Source organism: Myotis daubentonii, chromosome 14 (genome assembly GCF_963259705.1).
Source record: "Myotis daubentonii chromosome 14, mMyoDau2.1, whole genome shotgun sequence".
Taxonomy (NCBI): Eukaryota; Metazoa; Chordata; class Mammalia; order Chiroptera; family Vespertilionidae; genus Myotis; species Myotis daubentonii.
The window spans coordinates 18,443,776-18,460,748 of record NC_081853.1 but is presented as its reverse complement, the minus strand read 5'-3'; the positions used below and the strand labels follow the sequence as shown (position 1 = coordinate 18,460,748).

Here is a 16,973-nt window from a genome sequence, read left to right as displayed (position 1 = left end):
TAAATGCTGAGTAAAAACTGAAGCTTCTCTGAGGATAGTGGGGAATGAGGTCCTTCAAGGTCTTTAAGAAAATGATGCCCGATGGAGCAGTTTCCTCTGTGCCGCCTTCCGAGTGGCCGCGTGTGCCTCCAGCCAGGCTGCAGCCGTGGCGACGGTGCATGCGTGTGCTCATGGCCTCGGTGGCCACTGCGGTGTCAGTGCTGTGGGCTCTCACAGGAGGCAGCGAGGAAGGATCGCAGAACCTGTTGTAGAAGGGCGTTGGCAAGGATTCGCTAGTATCCCCCACACAGCTATGAAGCAGCAACGCTACCCCTGGTCTCAGAAGGGCTCGGGCAGGATGATCACGAGGTTCTCCCTCTCCTTTCCGCCAGAGCAGCAGAAGCCAAGAGCAACCTCTCTCATGGGCGCACAAGGGTTGAGCAGGGGCAGCAAACCTTTTCTGTGAAGGGGCAGACGGTGAATATTTTATGCATCGCAGGCTGCTAAGTTTTTGTCACAGCTACTCAACGCTGCTGTTGTAGTACAAAAGCTTCCATAGGGAGCAGATAAACAGATAAGCACGCTGTGTTGCAACAAAACTTCAGTTACAAAAATTGGGCGAGTGCGCCCCAGCCGGTGTGGCTCAGTCGGTTGGGTGTCGTCCTGTGCCAGATTGATTCCCGGTGAGGGCGCATGCGTGGGTTGTGGGCTCAGTCCCTGGTAGGGGGTGTGCAGGAGGCAGCCGATTGATGCTCGCATATTGATCCCTCTCTTTTTCCCTCTTCTCTTTCAAGATCAATAAAAATACCTTTTAAAAAGTGGGCCAGTGAACCAGATTTGGCCTGTGGTCCATGATTTGCCAGCCCTGGTCTAGTGAGACGTAGCAGTTTTGAGTTGTCACGGGGGGTCTCATCTAGCCCAAGAAGGGAGCACTACTTCCTGATTGCCTTTGTACCACCTATGCCTTCTGTAGCTGATCATCAACGAGGTGAGGCAGGTCTCCAGTCTTCTCCTAAAATCCTTCTCACACCTGCGGCCATCTGTAGACTCCAGAGAGAGAACCTTATTTTCCTTCTTCACTCCACCTGCACACATCAGATGCTCAGAGAAGGAAAGACTTATTGACTATTGAGGGGAAGTCATGGTTTAGGATTTAGCAGCAGGGACCTGGGCGATTTTCTGGGGAATTCGAATCAGGGGTGAATTTCCCCCGGTGGCCATCACCCTCCTGTCCCACGTGTGATGCTTTGCGGGCCTTTCTTGCTCAAATGTGTTCTCTCCCCATTTCTCACTTGTGCTCACATACGTGGCCTCCCTCCCTTTTCCCCCTTGCCCCAGCTCATAATACTGCCGCTACCAACACACACACACACACACACACACACACACACACACACACACACACACAAGCATTTTCCCTGCTCTCGCACACTAAGGGGACAGGTGGTGACAGAGCATTCAACTCTGGAAGGTTTGCCAGCATCAAGCCCAAGCACATCGATGGGGTACTGTGTATCCTACCAGTGCATCACAGCTTGCCCTGCGTTTATTTACATACTCACTCTGACTGACCATACGTTTGCACCCTCTTATGCAGTTTCTAGAAACACACTCGTGGCAAGCATAGTCAGATGCTAGAACTGAGCACAAAGTGAGCCCTGGTTGGTCTTTCTGGCCTCCTGCTGCATCTGCCCTTATATCTGACCTTAGAAGTTGGTTATTATAAAAAGCCAGTTCTAGGATGAGTCATTGAAAAAGACAGAAACACGCTTTAAGGCTTATTCTGACCTAGAATATATAACATTTATTTGCCAATCTTTTGGAGTGGGACCAAAAGGTTTCTTTGAGTATGTGCATCTACTGGTCAGACTTCCCATTGTTTTTCTTACACAAACTACGTCTATTATGTACCCACAGTTTCCAGTTGTGTTTTACTTAAAAATAGAATAAAATAAAAATACATGAGAGGAAAGCTGAGAGCAATTCTGAAAGTTTATTGTGGTTTTTCCTTTATATTTTGCTGTCATCTCGCCCATGTCCAATTCAACAACAAAACCTTTAGCTACATTCCTTATCCAGTATGGGGTCAAGGCCTAAACCTCCACCCTCAATCCCCAGGATAATAACGGCCATTTATGGTGTCCATACTGTGCACGGGCCATTGCACATTATCTCAGTTACTCTTCCAACCACACTCTTCAGTGATTAGGAAAGCAAGGCTCACGGGGATGAAGTGCCTGCGCAAGGCTCTGTAGCTGGACCGCAAGGGAACTTTGAACGCAGACTGACTCTAAATTCACGGTGCTAACCAGTTTAGGACTGGCAGCCAGTCGTCCAGCCAGAGTTCAGTTTTCCTTTTCCTGGCTTACTAGCTGGCTGGTTGTTTAAAAGCGGCAAATTAGCCCTAGCCAGGTTTGCTCAGTGGTTGGAGCGTCGGCCCATGCACTGAAGGGTCGTGGGTCCAGTTCTGGTCAAGGGTACGTACCTCGGTTGCAGGCTCGATCCCGTTCGGGTGCATGAGGGAGGCAACCAATAGACGTGTCTCTCTCCCATCGATGTTTCTCTCTCTGTGTCTCCCCCTCCCTTCCACTTTCTCTAAAAATGAATGGGAAAAAATATCCTCGGGTGAGGATCAACAACAAACAACAACAAAAGTGGCAAACGAATGGCGTGTAGGCCCCGCAGAGGTGACGCAGCAGCTGTGTTTCGGAGCCCCTCTCTTTACCTTTCACTTACTCCAGCGAGGGTTAGTCTTACCTCGCATCTTTGTCTCTCTCTGCACTCTCATGTGTCTGGGCTGGGAAAAAAAAAAAGCAAGCCTGAATGTTACAGCGGAACTACTTGTTCAGGATTTGGATTTTTTTTTTCTCGACATTTGAGCAGAATCACAAGCTATAGAAAGTAGTAATTTGCAGGCCTTTGAAGTCTGATTCACAAGCATAATACTGTAATTAAAGGAAAACCTGTATTTGTTTGCTCTATGTTATCCTAACTCACTAGAATGTTTTATAAATAATGCACCTAGATATTTAGAAAATAGCATCTATTTAACTGTTTAAGCTTCATGGGCTTTCATGTTCAGATGTCTTGGTTATCCTGAGGATATGAGTCTGCCTGAGCCCTGAATTCAGAGCAGTGGTTCTCAACCTTCCTAATACCGCGACCCTTTAATACAGTTCCTCATGTTGTGGTGACCCCTGATTTCATTGTTACAAATTGAACATAATTAAAGCATAGTGATCAATCACAAAAACAATATGTAATTATATATATGTTTTCCGATGGTCTTAGGCAACCCCTGTGAAAGGGTCGTTCGACCCCCAAAGGGGTCTCGACCCACAGGTTGAGAACCACTGATTCAGAGGGAAGTGATGATGGGAAGTACCCTACCCTGACTTATGAGGGCAGCTTTTCCGTGCGGAGGCTAGGCATTCACAGCTTGCCAGTGTTGTTCAGAGGTACATTTGTGAGGTATAGCGCTCCAGTGTAATGTTTTCATCTGGGCACAGTGTTAATGAATTTTGAATTGAGGCAGTTATGATTAAGCCTGTTGCGTTTTCAACACTAATCATTATTAAAATGATGATTGATCTCAGTGATCATGAAACCATTAAGAAGGCATCTGTGCCGAGTGAACGGGCTGCAGGCAGTTTTGAGCTTCAGCTAGCCACACAGGATTTGGTGGTTGTGATTGCAAGGTGCTGGTTTGTTGATGATCTTTCCTGGGTCTTTCTGAGCCTTCAATACTGTGTTTTGTCATAGACTATAAACGTTGGTTGGGGGTTGGGGAAAGCAGCCGGGCCCCTTTTGGCCCCAGCATTGTGGCAACGTCCAGTGAAGTCGAGTAGGATAATTTCTCAACTTCCTGGAACCTCACCCTTGATTGATAGGAGGTCCTCCGCCCACCCCACCTGGGGCTGTGGAGACCCTCCTGGGGGGCAGTCACAGCACAGCTGCTGGCGGAGTGCAGACCATGTGCCAGGCATTTCCTCTTAGTCCCCTGAGGTGGGTGTGGTGTCCCCACTGAGAGGATGAGGAGCCGCTCTTGGGGGTCTCAGTGTGCTCCCCGGGGCCAGGGCAGAACCAGGATTGGGACATGTTCGTCTTCACCCACCGTCTGGGCTTCCTTAAAAGAGCGTTCTTGTGGGAGCTGGCTTCGCCGTGAAGAAAGCGGAGGGAAGAATGCATCTCATTCAGTGAATGAGGACATAAACACGCTCTGAAATGACAGTCTCCGGCGCTGGAGAGCTTGCCCAGCTGAGAGCCTTCTACCCTAGCTGACCACCTTTCTCAGGGATAAGAGGAGCCCCTTCTGCCCTTCGTAGCTCCTGGTGAATTAGACGCCCCTGGTGCTGACAGCCCTGTTCCCTGCGAAGCCGTGTTCGTGCCTGGCCGCAGGCGGCCGCGTGCCTGCCAGAGGATGCAGCTTCCGTGGGCCCTCTTGGCCTGCACGCTCCAGTCCCAGGTGGGGACCCATAACCCAGGTCTTCAGACGCCCCCATGCTCCCCGCCCTGCTTCTCTCTGACCCGCTGGCCCAGTGTGGGTGCCGGTTGGCTTCCTGTCCTGGAATGTGTATGAGGCATTCCCCGTGTGGACTCCAGGTGGATCAGGGAGGCTGGGAGGCCTGTGGCTTACTGCCTCTATTCCAGGCCCAGCTCCCAGGGTCCAGGCTGCTTTCCCCGCCTCCAGGTGCCCAGTGTGCTGGCGCTGCCCTTCCCTCTGGGGCTTGCTTTCTCCATCTGCTCGTGGACAGTGCTGCCGGGCCTCTGTTGGTCCACCTTTGGTTGGTGCTCTTCTCCACCCCGTCCTCCCTTCTGCCTTCGGTGCCCCCCTGCAATCATAGGTCTTCTTCCTTCCCATGGAAACTCCCATCTTGGCTGGCCCACCTCGCTCTCCTCCCTCTCCTCCCTCTCCAGATGAATGACCTAGAAAGTGCTGACTCCCAAGGTGGCCCCAGGTAATCTCCTAGGACAGCAGGGAACTTACTGCCCAGCCCTGGCCCTAGTCGGTCTCCTTACCTGGAGCTTCAGTTCCTCCTCTAGAAACCCTGTAGGAAATGGGCTCCATGCCCATCACTTCCTGGGATGGCTCTTCCTATTAGGTTTGTTTCTTGGGTTTTGTGGTCATATGTATGGGGGGCAGAGAGTGAGCATGAGAGAGAGTAGATATTTATGCCCACTGTGGGTCCACTGTGGGCCCGGTTATTGGCTCTTACGGCTGTGGTTTTCAACTTTCTTTCTTCACCTTGGCCATCAGTAGTAGATACATTTTATATTGCAACTCACAGTCATAATATGTATATGTCATTAAAATGTGAGTCTGATGAAAAAAATACTTCATAAATTCTGACATTTTCTATGCATTCTGATAATTTTTCATTCTATTTTATTTTCCAAAAATTGGTGGATATAAACTACAACATTAACTTTGTCTGTATTTCATTAAAAAAGCCCTCTCTCTTCCATTACAGTATAAATTCCATAAAGACAGGCAAATATTATTCCACCTCATGTAATTGGTGCTCACTTCATGTTAGCTGATTCTTCTCTCTCTGCAAATCCTTTGGAGAAACACTTTTCTATGCAGAGAAAGAAAAGATAAGGTGACTTGTGTCACTGATCTGATTTCTTCCTCTCCCATTAGCTGTTAGAAATTGCAGAGACATAGTAATAAAATATGTCTACACAGTATGCATCTTTGTAATGGTCTTATTCCTTTTTCATTTTCTTTTCCTTGTTAATGTATTTATTTTTCTTAACTTATTTTTTTCTAAATATTTAGAGTTTCATATGACTTTCATAAAAGATAGCCAAGGAGAAAAGCTTACACAAATCAGAAATAACTAAAAGTAGAGATAGAAAGTCTATCTCTTTCCCTCCTAAGACCTTGCACTCACAGGCAAGCCTCCTCACTTTTAGGTGTCTGCACTGCATACTGGCTTATTAAGAGATCTTTTCAGGCATCAGAGGTCATATTATTTACTTATTCATATTATTCCTACTGTTCCTGTAGTAATGTATCCTTCCCTGCCCTCAGCATAGATCTGCCGCCTTCTCTTGAACAGCCATAGAGCATTCCCCCTTTTTTAACTACTGATGCTTCACATTTTGATATTCTTGCTGCTTAGAGTTCTTTTTTGGAGCGAGGTAGGTACTAAATAAAAACTTACTTTAAAAAGAACAGTAGAGATCATTAACTAGCCTTAGCCACCTGAACAAACAGAACCTTCTAGTGACGGCGTCTGGAGCCACTGTTTCCCTGGGAATGGAATTGCTGTGGGAAACCCGGGTGGGTCCACAGAGGTTTGACTGGCAGGACCAGGTCATTGCTATGACCCTCCCCAGCTCAGAGCGGGTCTGCGGAGACTCGGTCTGCTCAGCCATTGACTTGTGTATTGATTTCCACGTCAGGGCCACAACTGGGCGGTGCCTGGGTTTTAACTTCATTTTACTTTCTGAGACTAAAACGACAGTGAATTACCCTCATGGGATTAATCTGAGTAAATGCCTCAAACACTTTATCTCAGTTATAGACCTCACACTTCATGTGTTTTTAAACTTTGCTTCATAAATTTACATAGGAATAAATATCTATGTTCCTATGATCTCAGCACACTCACTTGGAAATAGGTGGCCATGAATGAGGGTTGTTCATCCCCCAAAGTGGATTTTATGGTGGAGTAACAACTGGGGAGCTGAATGCCGCCTGCTCCCCAGGGACCCCCAGATGTCCCTTTTCTGTTAGCAGTGAAGGGGCAGGTAACACGGGGTGTGGGAGCTGGGTCCTGGCTCATCTCCCAACTGTGTGTGATAGCCCAGACAGACTGCTGGACAGGCCAGGGGGAGGACCAGGTTTAGAGGGAGCACTTCTCTCCCTCAGAGGGCAGCAGTGCTGACCCAGCAGGCCCCCTGCAGGACAGGCTGCCCAGTGGGCTTGCAGAGCTGTGGCCGGCAGTGCGTGAGCCATTGTCCCAGTGCCGGTTTAGGGAGTAGTTAGCAGTTGCTCTGTGCAGGCCCTGTGCTGTTTTTGGGTGGCGGCCAGTGCTATTCAGGGCTTGTTACAAAGACACAACAGTAAAATGAACCACCGTCATGGGAGCGTGCTGCACGCAGACCTTGGCTCATTGGCGCGTGTGTTTACCCGTGTTGCCTCATTTACGCTCAGCAACAAACCTGGGCACTTTTTGTGATGAAGAAGCTGCAGTGAGAAAGTACAGTCACTTGTCTGAGTCCACAAAGCCAGGAAGTGGCAGAGCCAGGACCTGACCTGGGCTCTGAGCCTCCTGTAGGTGGTGAAAGTGGTTCTGAGCCCCACCCGCCAGGTACCACTCCTCCCGTCGGCAGCTGTGACCTGCAAGGTACATCTCAGGTTGCTCAGTGGCAGGGGCCTAGGTGACCCTAGGCTGAGGTCACTGTGGCGTGACAGGTGGAAAAGCACGGGAGCCCAGGCGAGATTTGACAGGCATGGGAGGTGTGGGTCCCCACCAGGTCGGTGTGGTCAGGTCTCTTCCCATTGACCATGGCGGGAAGAGTCTGTGACCGTCATAGGTGAACGTACACAGCGATCCCTTCTCTGCCTGTCTTACTCTGTCGCTTGGAGAATCCGCGGAGATAAGACGCTGCGAAGTTTCTTTCGCTCAAGTGCTGTGTCTAAGGGGGCAAGTGTACAGGGGAATGAGGTGAGATTGATGTATAATTCAGAGGTCAGGGGATTTAACTACATACAGTTCTGAAAGGCTTTTCTCCAGCTCCGTTCATGGAAAGAACGGAATGGCTGCTTTCTTGTCAAAATGAAATGTTCGGTTTTAAACTTACTCATTTCCTGCCATTTTGAAATGTTTGCTCATTTCTTTTCAGCCAAGGAGGTAGACCTGCTGGAGCGTTGGCTTGTGTCATTAGAACTAACCAATGCCAAGAACAGGCTTCTTCTCTAAAACGATGGGTGTTTGTCGGTTGTCCCATGAGCCTGGCCCCACAGGTCGCGAGGAGGCAGCGAGGCGCTCGGTCAGCCCCGGCAGGGCACGCACTCCCACGGTGCTCAACCTTGACCTGAGCTGTCAGAACAGGATGGAAGGCCTGACACCGGCTAGAAAGAAAGCATGACTGCAACTCCAGCCAGGAGAGGGCGAGTGGGACCCTGGCTGCGTGTTGGAGCTGCTCTTAGGGTTCCCGACAGTGACAGGGTCGTGGCTCAGATGCTTGGACATGCAGCCTTGCAGTCACAGCTCTGTTTGTCCTTTTTTGGTGGTACTTCCTGAGGCTAAGTGCTCAGTTTTCGGATTGGGACTGCGCGAGGATTCTGCAGAGGGCGATGCGATGGTTCCTGCCCTTAAGGTAGTGACCATCTACAGCTCATACATGAGGGCACATCCAATAGGTCTACCTCCCCAGGGGACAGGAGCTCCTGAAACAGGGCAGTGCTGTGCCCATCTCTGCTCTCTTTCATGGCCTTGAACAGAGTTAGTGCCCGAGTGTGTTCATTATGGTTCACTTTCCTGATTAAATGCCAAACCCGTAGCACAACTTTCAACTCTGGGGCAGCAAAGTGTTTTGACTCAGGTGCCCACTCCAGTCAGTGGTGATGCTCGACTGGGCACCTAGTGAGGCTGCAGTGGGAGGGGCGCCAGTGACAACTGGCGAGTGATGTCCGCTGCAGGTTCCCCGGGCGCAGGGGCAGCAGGCATCAGGCTTGCAAGAGGGGGCAGCGTAGTCTCAGAGGAAATAAAACTCCCTGGTCTTCCTTGAAGGGTAGGACAGGATTTAGATAAGCAGAGAGAAGTGCTTTCGTCATAGAGGAGAGCAGTCACAACATGAGGGTTTCTAATGTGTCTCGCGTGTACGCAGGAGGTTATGGGAACTGACGGGCGGGAGCCGAGGGAGCCGTGGAGAAGGAAAGGGGAATGAGGTGGAGCGGAGGCCTGTACTTGGTGCGGTGGTTAGTATGTAGAACACAGACAGATTGTAGAGGTCCTTGGGGATGCCAGATGGAGGAATTTAGATGTGTTACGGTCCTGTGCTTTTTAGGAAGTTTTCCCAAATGCTCCAGACACAATCAAGTGCTCCATCCTCCCACCCCCGCCCCCTTCTCCCACTTGTCCCCAGCATTCTTTGATTAGTGTCTGCTGTATTTTGAAATTTTTACATATGCACCTGACGTCCCCCTTCAGGACATGGACAACATCCTAGCCATCTTTGAAAACGCAGTGCTCAGGACTGCACCTGGTAGGGCGTAGACACCCCATGAATGGTGTTGAATTAAATTGAAGTGGGGTATCTGAACTGCCAAGCAAGGTGGGATGGAGATGGGCATGCCCTGACATTGAAGCTGGGTGAGGAAGGGCATGGCTGCCAACCATAGGCTGCAGCTACTACCAGGGAACTAGGAGTGCCTGTCCCAGGATGGGTGGGGTGGGAAGCAGGCAAGTCCCAGGCATCAAGTTTACAGGAGTGTGTGGTGTACAGGAAACCAGTTGGAACTGAAGACAGCAACAGAATTAATGAGATTTAAGGAGTCAATTTAGAAAGCGGAGCCTAGATGAATTCCCAGAGAAACCGGCTTGCAGGGCTCATGGGTCCCATGCACAGAGAACCATCCGTAAGCCTGCGGGGAAGGAATCACAGAGGAGTTGAATCTCTTGAGAGATGAGGAGCTGCTGAAGATTCTCTTCGATGCTTCAGCTTTCAGAGAAGCAGAGTGATCTTGCAGGACCCGTGTACTTATTAGCGAGGACTCCTTTGTTTGTAATTGATCAAAAGCCCAAACCCAAACAGTCTCCATTTATTGGATTTTGCAACTGAACAGCCCAAGGTAAAGGGGAGAATTTTAGCTTCAGGTTTAGCTTGATCCAACTGCTCATACAAAGGCTTCAGAGCCAGAGGTTTGCCGCTGTCTGAGTTTCTCTGTCTTTCTGCTTGACTCCCTCCCCCCACTTCCTGGCTCTGTATCTCAGAGCTGCGTCCAGCCAGCGATGGCATTTCTTGCCTAGTTGCCGAAGTGAAGACCCCAGGATTAGCTCGAATTGGACCTGGTTGACACACGCTGGGTAACACGCCTATTCCTGAACTAGTAACCTGGCCACATGCCGCCCCCTGCAGCCCCTGGGCTGAGAGTAGGAAAGGAGCAGTTCTTGGGGGAAGATCAGGGTGCTGTCACCTGGGGAGTTTTTCTGGGGGCCAGAACCATAATTAGCCGCCCCACCCAGCTGCTTGTTTTGTTTTCGGCAGGAAAGCAGCAGCTGCCTCTGCTGTGCAGGTGAGTGAGCGGGCCACCTCCTCTGCCCCGGTGGGATGCTGCCCTCCTCCCACACACCAGCTGGTCTCCGCAGAGTGTCAGCCAGCCCACCCGGCTGGCCTCCTCCCTGTCCTCTCAGCACATTCTGATGGCATCCTGGGCAGTGGCCCTCCCCACCTGGGTGGTCATGGGGCCACTGGGCTGTAGGGGTTTCGGGAGAAACACCTTCAGAGAGTTTCCAGATCTCCTCTCAGGCCGAGAGCTGCCCGCTCCTCCTGCTCCGTCCCGCTCCGGGCCGCCTGTGACTGTGCCGTGTTTGACCGATGGCAGAGCTTTCCCACCTTTCATTTAATCTGATTTTCCTTGCAGCCTGGTGGGTGGGGTGACTACCCTTGCTTTATAGGGAAGCGGAAGGGGTAAGTGCCTCAGCCAGGGGTAAGTGACCCAGCTGTACAGACTAGAATTGGACTTAGGACACAAATGTCATCTAAAGTTTGTACTTTTAAACCAAATGGGAAGAAAACCCAAGGCAAACTGACGGTTCTAGCCAGCTTCTTCATATAACGATGGTGTTACAGTGCCCGCTGGAGGCCTGCTAAGTACATGCTTCATTAATACCTGCAGAGAGAAAAATGACCTCGGCTTCCATCCCTGCTCGGAGCCGAGGCCACCTGCTGGCCCCCCTCCTGTGGTTTGCCCCCAGAGTTTCACTAGAGATTGAATGGCTTATTGAGACCCTGTGATAGCAGCTCTGAGGCTCCCCAGTCGCCTGCTTCTGAGGGTCTCTCAGCAAGCCTAGTCTGAATATGACCTGGCCACTTGACAAAACAGCCGCTGCTCTTGGGTGGGTGTCTTCCAGGGGTCTCTGGCCTCACAGAACCTCCTGCCACCACCTGTGTCTGGGCTTTGCTCATCAGGGCCCAGGGAATCATAGTCCTACAGCTGGAAGAACTCACCTGTGCAGCCTGCTCTTTTTACAGCCAAGAGACGGAGGTCACACCCCACAGCCCGGCACATGGGGATCTTTCATGGCCTCCCTTGAGTGGTCCACTCGGCCTCACCCAGTCCCTCCCACCTGCCCCCCACTCCCTGTGCTCCCGATCTCTGGGCTGCTCCTCATCCTCACTGCCTTGCCTGTGTGCATATCCCTCACTGACTGGATGCACCTGCCCACCGTCATGAGTGGGAGACTGCGATTAGGGAATAGGACGGCTGTGTTCAGAGGCTTTTCCCTGACACTTAGGGACGGTTTCCCGAAAGAGGGCAAAGCCATGGGCCCCTTGTATTATTGCTATGGACTGAACGTTTGCATCCCCCCAGATTTATATGTGGAAGCCTCACCCTCAACATGTTGGCATTTAGAGATGGGGCCTTTCAGAGGTAATTAGGGTGGGGCCCTCATGATAGGATTAGTGCCCTTATAAGAAGAGCTGAAGAGAGGGGTCTCTCTCTCATTCCCTCTTTACACATACATGTACCAGGCAAAGGCCAGATGAGGACATAGTGAGAAGTCAGCCCTCTGCGAGCCAGGGAGCTCTCACCAGACCCCAGATCAGCCAGGACCTTGACCTTGGACTCTACAGCTCCAGAACTGTGAGAAATAAATCTGTTGTTAAGCCACCCTGTCTATGATATGTTGTTATGACAGCCTGAGCAGACTAACATCATTATGGGACTTCTTAGCAGGAAGAGACATGGAGTAATGTTTGGTCGAAACCTCTCATTTTGCCTACTTATTTATTCATTTATAAATATGAGTATCTATTTTTATGACAGGCCTTGGAAATACAATGATGCATGAAACAGAAATGGTCTCTGATCTTAGAGAAATTATCATTTATTGGGGGAGTCAGATACTGAAGAGATTTTTTAAAGAATTTAAAATTTGCAAATAAAGTTATGAAGAAGTGTAATGAGTTTTGACACACCTAACAGCAGGCCCTGATTTTGTCTGGAAGGTCAGCAGGGGTTTCGCTGAGAAAGTGTCATTTAAGCTGAGCCTTGAAGGAAGAGTAGAACTTAGCCCAATGAAAGCAGGATGAGGGAAACCATTCTAGAAAGAGGGGACGGGAAGTAGACCTGAATTGGGCTCGTAGAAAACAGATATTATTTATGACTCCAAGTTCATTCTCGTCAGCAGTGCTGGGCTTGTTGTGTGCTCACTGAGTGTGGTGGGTGGGGGGTGGGGAGGGGAAGAGCTCCATATGTTGGGGAAGGCACAGTGTGTGGGGGAAGCAGGTAGGCAAAGGCATGGAGGTGGGCAAGCATCAGCATGGAGGGTCCTGGCCCCTCCCACTCCCTGCCAGTTGCAGTTTCTGTTTCTCACGGTTCTGTGTAGAGGTAACTGGTTTAGAGACTGTTGGTGGAGCCTCTTCTGTTTGGTGAAACTTCGATGTTTAAAGAAAATAAATCAGGTTTCAGAATTAAATTTGGTGCCTTTATTTCTTTGGTGGCTTGAGGTCTCATGAGGGACTTTCACTCATATATAGATTGGTATCTGATTAAGAGGAATTGGTGGTTTCTTTCTCTTTTTTTGATTAGCTACTAGCTTTTTAACAAAATATGTTTTTATTGATTTTCAGAGAGAGGAAGGGGGAGGGAGAGGATAGAAACATCAATGAGAGAGACATTGATAGGCTGTGGCTGCCTCCTACACACCCCCGATCAGGAATGGAGCCCACCACAGAGGCATGTGCCCTGACTGAGAATAAAACCAGTGACCTCCTGGTACATGGGATGACATTCAACCAACTGAGCCACACTGGCCGGGCTGGTGGTTTCTTAAAAGGAGGTTTGACTGACCCTGCCCACCCAGATCCCCTGTCACGTGACTCTGCCTGACAGATGCAGAGATATTGAGGTGCAGGGATCATTTACTCCCTTTGTTTAGCCTGGGATAAGACTTTAAGGGGCAGCCCAGCCCTGGGACACCTCGGTTCCGGTCCACTTCTGGAGGGTTCTTGCCTGCCTCTTTTCAGCCCGTTCCCTCATCCTTCCGCTGTGCTCTCCTCCATCCTGCACAGACTCCATGCCTTCTCCACGGACACCTCAGCGGCCCCTCAGCTCCGTGCCCACTCCGGCCTCGCCCAGTTAGGAATACGGCTTCCTTCTCACATGACTAACTCAACATGCTTTCCTCCAATGAGCAACTTTGTGTGTGTGTGTGTGTGGGGGGGGGGGGGGGTAAATAATGACCCCCCCCTTCCCATAATGGTTTTTTTTTGCGAGATGTTTTTTACATGACATTTGCTTAACGTGGGGGGCATTTGTTGCGTAGGAGTCCTTTTTAACAGCAGGACCGGGGACCAGGACGACACTGGCTTTTAGGCAGAGGGTCTGCCTTGCTCTCCAGGCTGATGTTGAGTTGGCTTTATGGCAGCGCCTCTGTGATAAAGCATCACATTAAAGCAAGTTGTATTTCTTGTAGTCAGTTTCATCCAGTAGTGCACTGAGGATTCTGAAAAGAGAAACCAAATTCTATAAAAAGGAGAGAGAAGAGGATAAGAGAGGGGGATAAAAGAGCCCTCAACAATTCAGTTATACAAATGGGCCTTGTATTATTGTGGCAAAATTACTTATAAATGAAAGCCAAAGAGGAAAAACAAGCAGTGTTGGTAGGTGTACTCTCTGTTCCTTGTCTTGTTTTTCTGCTCTAAAGCATAGCACTGTGTTGACGTAGGCATGTAACTGCTATGAATATTGATGGCAGCAAAAGCTTCCTCCCCCTGTCTGGCCTAGTAAATAAAGCAGAAGGGATAAAAGGGGGAGTGAAATTATAAAATCAGCATGCTGTTTTCAGCGTATCCTCTGCCCTTAGAACTCCAAGTCTCCAAAACATACTGAAAATCCACATTTGGTGGCCAGGGTCTAATTTCAGTACAGTGGATTGCTATTTTCAGGGATTGTTGCTTCTGGTTAAAACAACAGAATAGCTCTTCCTTTTAGCTCTCAAAGTTAACGTCACTGCCTCACGGAAGTCTCCTCCCCACCCAGTAGCAAAGTGGGCCCCTGTTCCTCAGAACATCCACAGTGGAGTGAATGCCCCTCCCATGGCAGCACCCGCTCAGGGACATGGCAGTGCACAGGAGAGGAGCCGGGTGTTCATGGAGGTTACAGGGAGTATGGAGAGTGACCAGAGGCCTTGGAGGTCTGCGTGTGGCAGGAAGGGGGAATATTCCGCATGCTGCTGCTCTGGGAGCAACTTGCAACCTGCTCACCTCAGCCTGGACTGGGGGAGGCGGTGATGTCATAGCCAAGGAAGTTGTCCACCACCTGGAGGAAGGATTGGGGGGTATGGGATGAGCGAACCCCAGGACAGGGCCTGATTTTTTTTGGAAGGTCTGGAGGAAGCATGGGTCTAGAGCAGGAGTGGGCAAACTTTTTGACTCGAGGGCCACAATGGGTTCTTAAACTGGACCGGAGGGCCGGAACAAAAGCATGGATGGAGTGTTTGTGTGAACTAATATAAATTCAAAGTAAACATCATTACATAAAAGGGTACGGTCTTTTTTTTTTTTAGTTCTATTCATTTCAAACGGGCCGGATCCGGCCCGCGGGCCGTAGTTTGCCCACGGCTGGTCTAGAGGCTATGGAGGAGCTAGGCTTTAAAAAATGTATAATTGGCATACAATGTTATATTAGTTTCAGATATACATCATAGTGATTTGACATTTATATACCTTACACTGTGATCACCCTTGTAAGTCTAGTACCCATCTGACACCGTGCAAAGTTATTACGATATTATTGACTACATTCCCTGTGTGTGTATTACAGCCCTGTAGCATATTTATGTTATAACTGGAAGCTCATACCTCTTACTACCCTTCACCTTTTCCACCCATCCCCCTATCTCCCTCCCCTCTGGCAACTCTCAGTTTGTTCTCTATTTTATTTATTTTTACTATTTAAATTTATTTTATTTTTATTGGATTCATTGAGGTGACATTTGTTAATAAAATTATATCGGTTTCAGGGGTACAATTCTATAATACATTATCTGTATCTTGTTTTGTGTGTTCACCACCCCAAGTCAAGTTCCCTTCCATCATTTATCCCCCCTTTACCTTTCTTCTCTGTTTCGATGAGTCTGTTTTTGTTGTTTTGTTTATTCTTTTTAGATTCGACATGTAAGTGAAATCATAGGTAGTTGTCTTTCTCTGTTTGATTTATTTCACTTAACACAATGCTCTCTAGGTCCATCCATGTTGTTGCAAATGGCAAGATTTCATTCTGTTTTATTGCTGAGTAATATTCCACCGTGTATATGTGTACCACATCTTCTTTATCCATTCATCTATTGATGGATACCTAGGTTGCTTCTATATCTTGGCTATTGTAAATCATGCTGTGGTAAACAGGGATGCGTATCAAACTGGGCTTTTAAAATGGGAAACCCACTGACTCTGGCTAGCTCACTGCACAAAAGAATCTATTAGGCTGCCATGACAGTGTGCTGAGGATGAAAGGGCCCTCTGAGGGCAGGTTAGGAATGGCAGGGACCGGGAAGGAAGAACTGATAAACCGGTTGTCTGGCAGAACCAGTGGGGAGTCGGGAGTGGGGGTGAAGCCTGGGGTACTGTAGTGGTCGGATGGTTCCCCTGGTGCTAAAGAGGAAGGATGCCATGAGAAGACACGCAGAAGTTCAGCCGGGGACTGGAACTGGCCAGCAGCAGAGGCGTAGCACTGGTGGCAGATGCCTCGAGCCCAGGGTGGCTGAGGCAAAAGAGCAGTCATATACATGTAACAAAGCGGAGGCCTTGCAGGGGAGAAGTGGCTGAGCCCTTTGGCCTTATCAGACGGCTAATGATGCCGACTTGCTCTTTGTCACTTACCTCTGGGGGCTGTCTCTGTGTGCACGTTAGAAACCGCCCCTCGCCCCCTCCCCCACCAGGCTAAGCCTTTTGAGGCTGGGGACCACAGTGGAGACTTTTTTCTACCTCGCTCTGGGAATGTGTCCGCCAAGCCGAAGAGATGCTCACTGAGTGTTTCCTGGGCCAGGCCGACTTGACCGCGTGCACCAGGCATCTTAATAAGTGAATCCCTGGCTTCCTTTTCCTGACCTTGGTGACCCCCAGTGTAGAGTTCATATCAGTAGAGGACGTTACGGCCCATATGGAAGAGTTTCATTCCTGAGGATTTTTCATCTAGTTATTATTTAAGTAGCTTCTTACCAGGGAATGCCTCTTGTAAAATTAGTCACACACATCTTGGTCGGCCCATATTTCTAGGAGCTGAAGTTGTATAAAGAAAACCTTTAAAAAAGAGGAAAACGTCAACATTTTTAGACTGATGGGTGTGTTTTCTATATCTGGGGAGATGTAGGAGTTGGAACTGGGAAGGTTCATGTAGCCCGAGGACAGAGTCTCAGAGGTCTGTGGCAGTGGCCTGGGAATGACTGCTGAGCAGAGAAGGTTGAGCCTGGCCTGGGAACATGCGTGGTGACCACTCCGCCCTCAGCAGGGTCATCCGAGAAAGGTGGCATGCCGATAAGCAGACTGTGGCCTTCCTATCCTGACTTCACCCCCATTACTGTGCGGGTGGATGAGGAAACGTAGGTCCAGAGGAGAGGCGGGGCTTTGCCAAGGTCACCGTGCTGCTCAGTGACAAAGCTGACCCTGACTTAGACGTCAGATATAAACCCACGATCAAGAGAGAGTCAAAGCAGACACATCTTCCCCTCTCCCACAGGACGTTCCCTTCAAAGCTGCCGTTGGAATCTTTGCTGCACCCTCGTGCTTTTCTGGGCCCGGTTTGGCAGCCT

General features: G+C 49.5%; 1 protein-coding gene across 1 annotated transcript in view; it reads left to right on the top strand.

Annotated features, from left to right (window-relative positions):
• The window catches only part of CACNA1D (calcium voltage-gated channel subunit alpha1 D), a 301,466-nt gene that overhangs the window by 129,765 nt on the left and 154,728 nt on the right, over positions 1-16,973 (top strand).